The sequence below is a fragment of the Sycon ciliatum genome, chromosome 8 (assembly GCF_964019385.1).
Source record: "Sycon ciliatum chromosome 8, ocSycCili1.1, whole genome shotgun sequence".
Classification (NCBI taxonomy): Eukaryota; Metazoa; Porifera; class Calcarea; order Leucosolenida; family Sycettidae; genus Sycon; species Sycon ciliatum.
This window is the reverse complement of record NC_088650.1, coordinates 21393266-21399777: the sequence shown is the minus strand read 5'-3', so window position 1 is coordinate 21399777 and position 6512 is coordinate 21393266. Positions and strand designations below refer to the sequence as shown.

At 52.5% G+C, this 6512-nt stretch overlaps 1 long non-coding RNA gene across 1 annotated transcript; it reads right to left on the bottom strand.

The window, feature by feature from the left end:
- Positions 1-266: 266 nt before the first annotated feature.
- LOC135823378 (uncharacterized) lies at positions 267-5998 on the bottom strand. The gene is made up of 3 exons (XR_010554687.1): positions 4745-5998; positions 633-690; positions 267-324 (listed from the first exon to the last, which is right to left on the bottom strand). It is a non-coding gene; the product is annotated as an uncharacterized LOC135823378 (long non-coding RNA).
- Positions 5999-6512: the final 514 nt, after the last annotated feature.

Below are 6512 nucleotides of genomic sequence, written 5' to 3'. Positions count from 1 at the left end.
TAAAGAACTCACCCAGGGCTGCTGAAAGCTGAAAAAGAACCTATCTAGAAGTTTGGGGCTTTTTACCGGTGAATCTTCACTTTGCGACTAAACTATTCACAGCAGTGCCAAATTTTCTGGGTCACTGAATGCGGGTGCCAGCGCCCTACAAACAAACCAAAAATGAAACCAATGCGACCACTGAAATTACAGATGCGTCTTGTTATAGAGAGGTACGTTGAAAATGAAAGGTCAGCACAAATGGTCACAATCCGACATTTTCTCACCTTTCTGCCCGTTCGCAGCTCAGAAAATGACAATGACCATCCTCATCTTGTTGTGTAGCTGGAAATAGAAAATAGCACCATGAAAAGAGCCACATTTCTCTAAAGAAGTCACCCAGGGCTGCTGGAAGCTTAAAAATAGCCTATCTAGAAGTTTGGGGCCTTTTACTCGTGAATCTTCACTTTGCGACTAAACTATTCACAGCAGTGCCAAATTTACTGGGTCACTGAATGCGGGTGCCAGCGCCCTACAAGCAAACCAAAAATGAAGCCAATGCGACCTCTGAAATTACAGCTGGGTCATGTTATAGAGAGGTACGTTGAAATTGAAAGGTCAGCACAAATGGTCAAAATCCGACATTTTCTCACCTTTCTGCCCGTTCGCAGCTTAGAAAATGACAATGACCATCCTCATCTCGTTGGTTAGCTGGACATAGACAAGAGCACCATGAAAAAGAGTCACATTTCTCTAAAGAACTCACCCAGGGCTGCTGAAAGCTGAAAAAGAACCTATCTAGAAGTTTGGGGCTTTTTACCCGTGAATCTTCACTTTGCGACTAAACTATTCACAGCAGTGCCAAATTTTCTGGGTCACTGAATTCGGGTGCAAGCCCTACAAGCAAACCAAAAATCAAACCAATGCGACCACTGAAATTACAGCTGGGTCATGTTATAGAGAGGTACGTTGAAATTGAAAGGTCAGCACAAATGGTCAAAATCTGACATTATCACTCCCCCCTCACGTGACCGCGGACTCCTGCATATACACTCACACAATAACCACACAACTGTTTGGGGATAGCGCGCTTATTGTATTATGCCAAACTTGACACGCTGAGTCCAGCTTGACTCAGCTGAGTCCCTAACTGCAATTTACTGCTCTAACATGAAGCCGTGCCTCCCAAAAATAATGGGGGTGGCCTCGCCGCACGCTATCCCCTATTCTTGGTCCCGTCGATCTCTGTGCTGTTCGCTGTAGACCTGTTATGGCATGCCTGATTCGGTATACAGTGAAACCAGTAGTTAAAGACCACCGTGACCAGCGACCAGTCTGGTACTACCGACCACTTTGCCGGGCACGGACGGTCTCACAGTCATAATGGTTGTGCGGTGCAAGCCTGCAGCCAAGGACCACCTGCCACCAAGGACCGCTTTCCCTGGCTTAAAGGGGTGGTCGTTAGCCACAGGCTCAACCGCACATGTATCTCTTGCGGGTCAACCCTGACCACCTTCCGGCGGCCTGGAGCTGCCATCCGGGCACCTTCCTGGCCGCCAGATCCTGTGTCAGCTTGAGGGCGTCTACCAAGGGCATTGCCATGAAGGACTGCTAGGCTTTCCCCTGGTTGGTAGCTCCTGCTGGTGCTGGGCACTACTGAATACGCTGACGACTTGTCAGCTTCCGCGGGTAGTGTTCGCACGGGGGGATACCTGGGCGCCCCAAGCCGGGCAGACAACAGCCGAAGGGCTGTCGTGTTGGATACAAGTGTGACTAGCTACCCGCCTGGTACTATGGACACCTTCGCCGGGCACGGACGGTCTCACATTCATAGTTTGCGGTGCAAGCCTCCAACTAAGGACCACCTGCCCCTCAAGACCGCTTTCTCTGGCCCCAAGGGGTGGCCGCTTAGTCAAAGGCTCCACCGCACATGCATCTCTTGCGGGTCAACCCTGACCACCTTCCGGTGACCTAGATCTGCCGTCCAGGCCCCTTCCTGGTGGCCAGATCCTGTGTCAGCTTGAGGGGGTCTACCAAGGGAATTGCCATGAAGGACTGCTAGGCTTTCCCCTGATTGGTAGGTCCTGCTGGTGCTGGGCACTACTGAATACGCCGTCACAACTTTTCCGCTTCCACGGGTGGTGTTCGCACGAGGGGGATGCCTGGGTGCCCCCCGCAGAGCCGACAACAGAGCCAAGGGTTGGCGCGTCGTATACAATTATTAGTTTCTCAGTTATTCTTGTATTTTGCGGCTTCCCGCCCGCCGATCGTCCAAAAAAAAATATGGGGTGAGGCCCCTATCCTGCAGCAAGCAATAAATGTGGCCGGGAGTATGCGCTAAGGGCCAGTCAGGACCTGCTGGGTGCCCGAGCTACGGTGCTAACAAGCAAATGCGAACAAGCAAGCTCGAAAGGAGATCTTCGGTTGCACTCCCCATCTCAGCTGCAAACAAACCACGCTCCGAGGGAGAGCTGCCCCTGCATTTTGCAAGCCTGGCTGTAAATATACAAAGCTCCAAGGGGAAATGCCCCTGCATTTTGCAAACATAGCTGTACACATCCAATGCTCCCAGGGGAGCTGCCCCTGCATTTTGCAAACATAGCTGTAAACTTCCAAGGCTCCAAGGGGAGCTGCCCCTGCATTTTGCAAGCATAGCTATAAACATCCAAAGCCCAGGGGAGCTACCCCTGCGTTTTGCAAACCTAGCTGTAAACCAACAAAGCTCAAAGGGAAGCTGTCCCTGCATTTTGCACACATAGTTGTAAGCATCCAAGGCTCCAAGGGGGGCTGACCCTGCATTTGCAAACATAGCTGTAAACATCCAAAGCTCCCAGGGGAGCTGCTCCTGCATTTTGCGACCACACCTGTAAACATCCAACTTCAAAAGCTACCAGGGGAACTGCCCCTGCAGTTTGCAAGCATAGCTGTAAACATCCAAAGCTCCAAAGGGGAGCTACCCCTGCGTTTTGCAAACCTAGCAGTAAACCTACGAAGCTCAAAGGGGAGCTGCCCCTGCATTTTGCAAACATAGTTGTAAACGTAGAACTAGAAGGCTCCAAGGGGAGCTGCCCCTGTATTTGCAAATATAGCTGTAAACATCCAAAGTTCCAAGGGGAGCTCCCCCTACATTTGGCAAACCTAGCTGTAAACCTACAACGCTCTGAGGAGAGCTACCCCTGCATTTTGCAAACCTGGCTGTAAACATCCAAGCCCCAAGGGGAACTGCCCCTGCATTTAGCCAACATAGTGGTAAACATCCAAAGTTTCAAGGAGTGCTGCCCCTGCATTTTGTCCGCACAGCTGTAAACTAGTTTTAAAAGCTCCAAGGGGAGCTGCCCCTGCATTTTGCAAACATAGCTGTAAACATCCAAAGCTCCAAGGGGAGCTGTCCCTGCATTTTGTCGCGTAGCTGTCAACTAGCTAAAGCTCCAAGGAGAGCTACCCCTGCATTTTGCAAACGTGGCCGTAAACATACCCAGCTCCAAGCCCTTTTTTTTTGTTTCTTCCTCGCAAACATAGCTGTAAACATACCACGCACTAAGGGGAGCTGCCCCTGCTTTCTGCAAGCATCGCTGTAAACGATTACATACAAGGCTCGGAGGGGAGTTGCCCCTGCTTTTTGCAAACATAACTGTACCAGGCCCCAAGGGGAGCTGCCCCTGAATCTTGCAAACATAGCTGTGAACATACAAAGCTCAAAGGGGAGCGGCCCCTGCGTTTTGCAAACATAGCCGCAGCGCCGGGCATAACGTCACCCAGGCGAGGCGCGCTGCCTTGACCAATGCCGCCGCAAACAACACGCGCAAAGGGGCGCTGCCCCTGCATTTGCTCGCATAGCCGCCGTATCAGACCGCCGGGTCAGCCGCCATATCAGACCGCTGGGTCAGCCGCCATATCAGACCGCTGGGTCAGCCGCCGTATCAGACCGCTGGGTCAGCCGCCATATCAGACCGCCGGGTCAGTTGCCATATCGGACCGCTGGGCCGACTGCCATGTCGGGCCGCCGGGTCAACCGCCGCATGGGCTAGGGGCGCTGCCCCTGCCTCTGCCGCCGCCACAAACAGAGCTCAAAAGGGAACCACCCCTGCATTTGCTCGCAACGCCGCCGTATCAGGCCGCCGGGTATTCCGCCGCATAGGCGATTACGTAGGGGAATCGCCCCTGCCTCCGCTAGTACAACTGAATAAGCAGCATGGGCCAATCGCCCTGCCCGCCGGGTGCGCATAATGTGTGAGTGTGTGTGTGTAACGCACATACGTGTGTCTGCAATATGCCCTGCGCGGTCGTGACGGATTAATCCGTCGCACCTCGGGTAAAGTGTTAATTACTGAAAGTAAAACAAGGTCGCCAGCCCGCCAACACCGGCACGTACTGCCGGCTCGCCGTGGTACCTAAACAACAATGGCAACAGCGACGACAGCCGCAAGGAAAAAGATAACAGCTTGCCATGTCCAAACAAAGCCCCAAAACAGCAAAGTAGACCCCACATGCTGAGACTTGGTGTAATGCCGCCTAGTACGAGTAGGAAGGGGAGGGGAGCGACAGCACTTAGAGGCGAAGCAGGGCGAGGGATGGAGGAGAGGAGGATAAAGAGAGAGAGAGAGAGAGAGAGAGAGAGAGAGTATGTGTGTGTGTGTGTGTGTGTGTGTATGTATGTATGTATGTATGTATGTATGTATGTATGTATGTATGTATGTATGTATGTATGTATGTATGTATGTATGCGTGTGCGTGTGCGTGGGTGTGTGTGTGCATGCGTGCTTACCCACGTGTGCTGAGAGAGATAGACTACACAGCGAATGAAAAAGGAGGCACGCATTGGTTGAGAAGAAGTTCAGCCGGTTTGCTGCCATGATTAGTTGCTCCCGCATAGCATGAGTTCGGGACTAAGCCGAGTCGAGCAGCTGGATTAGGGAGCCGATGAGAGGAAATGGACTAATCGTCCGCGTGAAAGAGCGTCCGCAGCGGAGTTGTCCTTGACCGTAATATGGGTAGTCAGCGAGATAAGCCTTGTGTTCTGCTACCATGCGGGGGCTGAAGTGGGCTAGTTCCGTCACGGTTGGATTTCGGCAAGTCCCGGATTTCAGACTGCTCCAACTGCCTTTTGTCGCCGTGCAGTATGAATTTCTTGTCGGACTACTTAGGGCCCCAGAGGGCGTAAGCTCGTGTTGCAAGGCGCGATGGTTCTGAAAGTCTGCCAGGCCTCGACCCAGTTAGATTAGAGATTCAGTTTTTCTCTTGCCAGAAGAGGAGCCGCCAATGACAATTCCATTCGGTGATTGCCATCGGATTGATCGATTCTAACACGTTTGGCTGCTGGCTGCGTGTGGGCAGGACGGGAAGGAAGCATTGTGGCCAGCTCGAAGTATTCCGCACGCCGTATTGTCCTAATCGTCTCCCGTGCGCCAACACATGCGCCGGCCGGCATCATAGCGCCTCCAAGGAACTCAACTAAACTGGTCATACACGACAGTGTCCATGCCTGCATTTTCGGCCGGCATGCTCATCGCCCGAGGGTTGTTGGTCAGGGCCGACGCTGCCGTCGCCGCGGTCTCAAACGAGGAATACCAGCGATCCGCTGCTGAGTAGGATCCATGCTCAGGTACGGGCATAAACCATGTAAACCAACTAGCTTTAGAGTAAACGAGAGCAAAAAAATTCTGGCCTTCTGCAAGCAATAGCAAGTAATGAGTGACGGCTGTGTAAAGTCGCACAACCATGCAGTCGACCGGATGATGGTGAGTGTCCGGCACACATCTTGCTCTGCTGCTCCACCTGCGCATACCTGATACGGTGGTGCGCTTACGGGCGGGCTGCCTGGGCCCCAGATGCCTCCTTGATGCGCCACGGAGTGCCGTCGAAGCACCTGTATCACTTCGGTGATCCAAATGCGAATGCAGCCTTGCCGGTCGCCCGCCGGCCTGCCGCCTACGCGACCAGCCTGAGACTGGCCCTGCCGCATTTGGCGCTTCTAAACGCTGCGATCCGGTAGACAGCTCACTGGGCTGCCAAGTACGTGACTGGCTTGAGGACAGTTCCATACTGGGCAGGGCGCCCAGCTCAGGTCGCACGCCGTAGCGGCGTGAGCTGGGCGCGGTGAGGTTTGGTGATAACTACAGTTTCCTCCTTCCTCCTCCGGAAACTTCCATTTTTCTCACCTTTCTGCCCGTTCGCAGCTCAGAAAATGATAATGACCATCTTCATCTCGTTGTGTAGCTGGACATAGAAATTAACACCATGAAAAAGAGCCACATTTCTCTAAAGAACTCACCCAGGGCTGCTGAAAGCTGAAAAAGAACTTATCTAGAAGTTTGGGGCTTTTTACCCGTGAATCTTCACTTTGCGACTAAACTATTCACAGCAGTGCCAAATAATCTGGGTCACTGAATTCGGGTGCAAGCCCTACAAGCAAACCAAAAATGAAACCAATGCGACCACTGAAATTACAGCTGGGTCATGTTATAGAGAGGTACGTTGAAATTGAAAGGTCAGCACAAATGGTCAAAATCCGACATTTTCTCACCTTTCTGCCC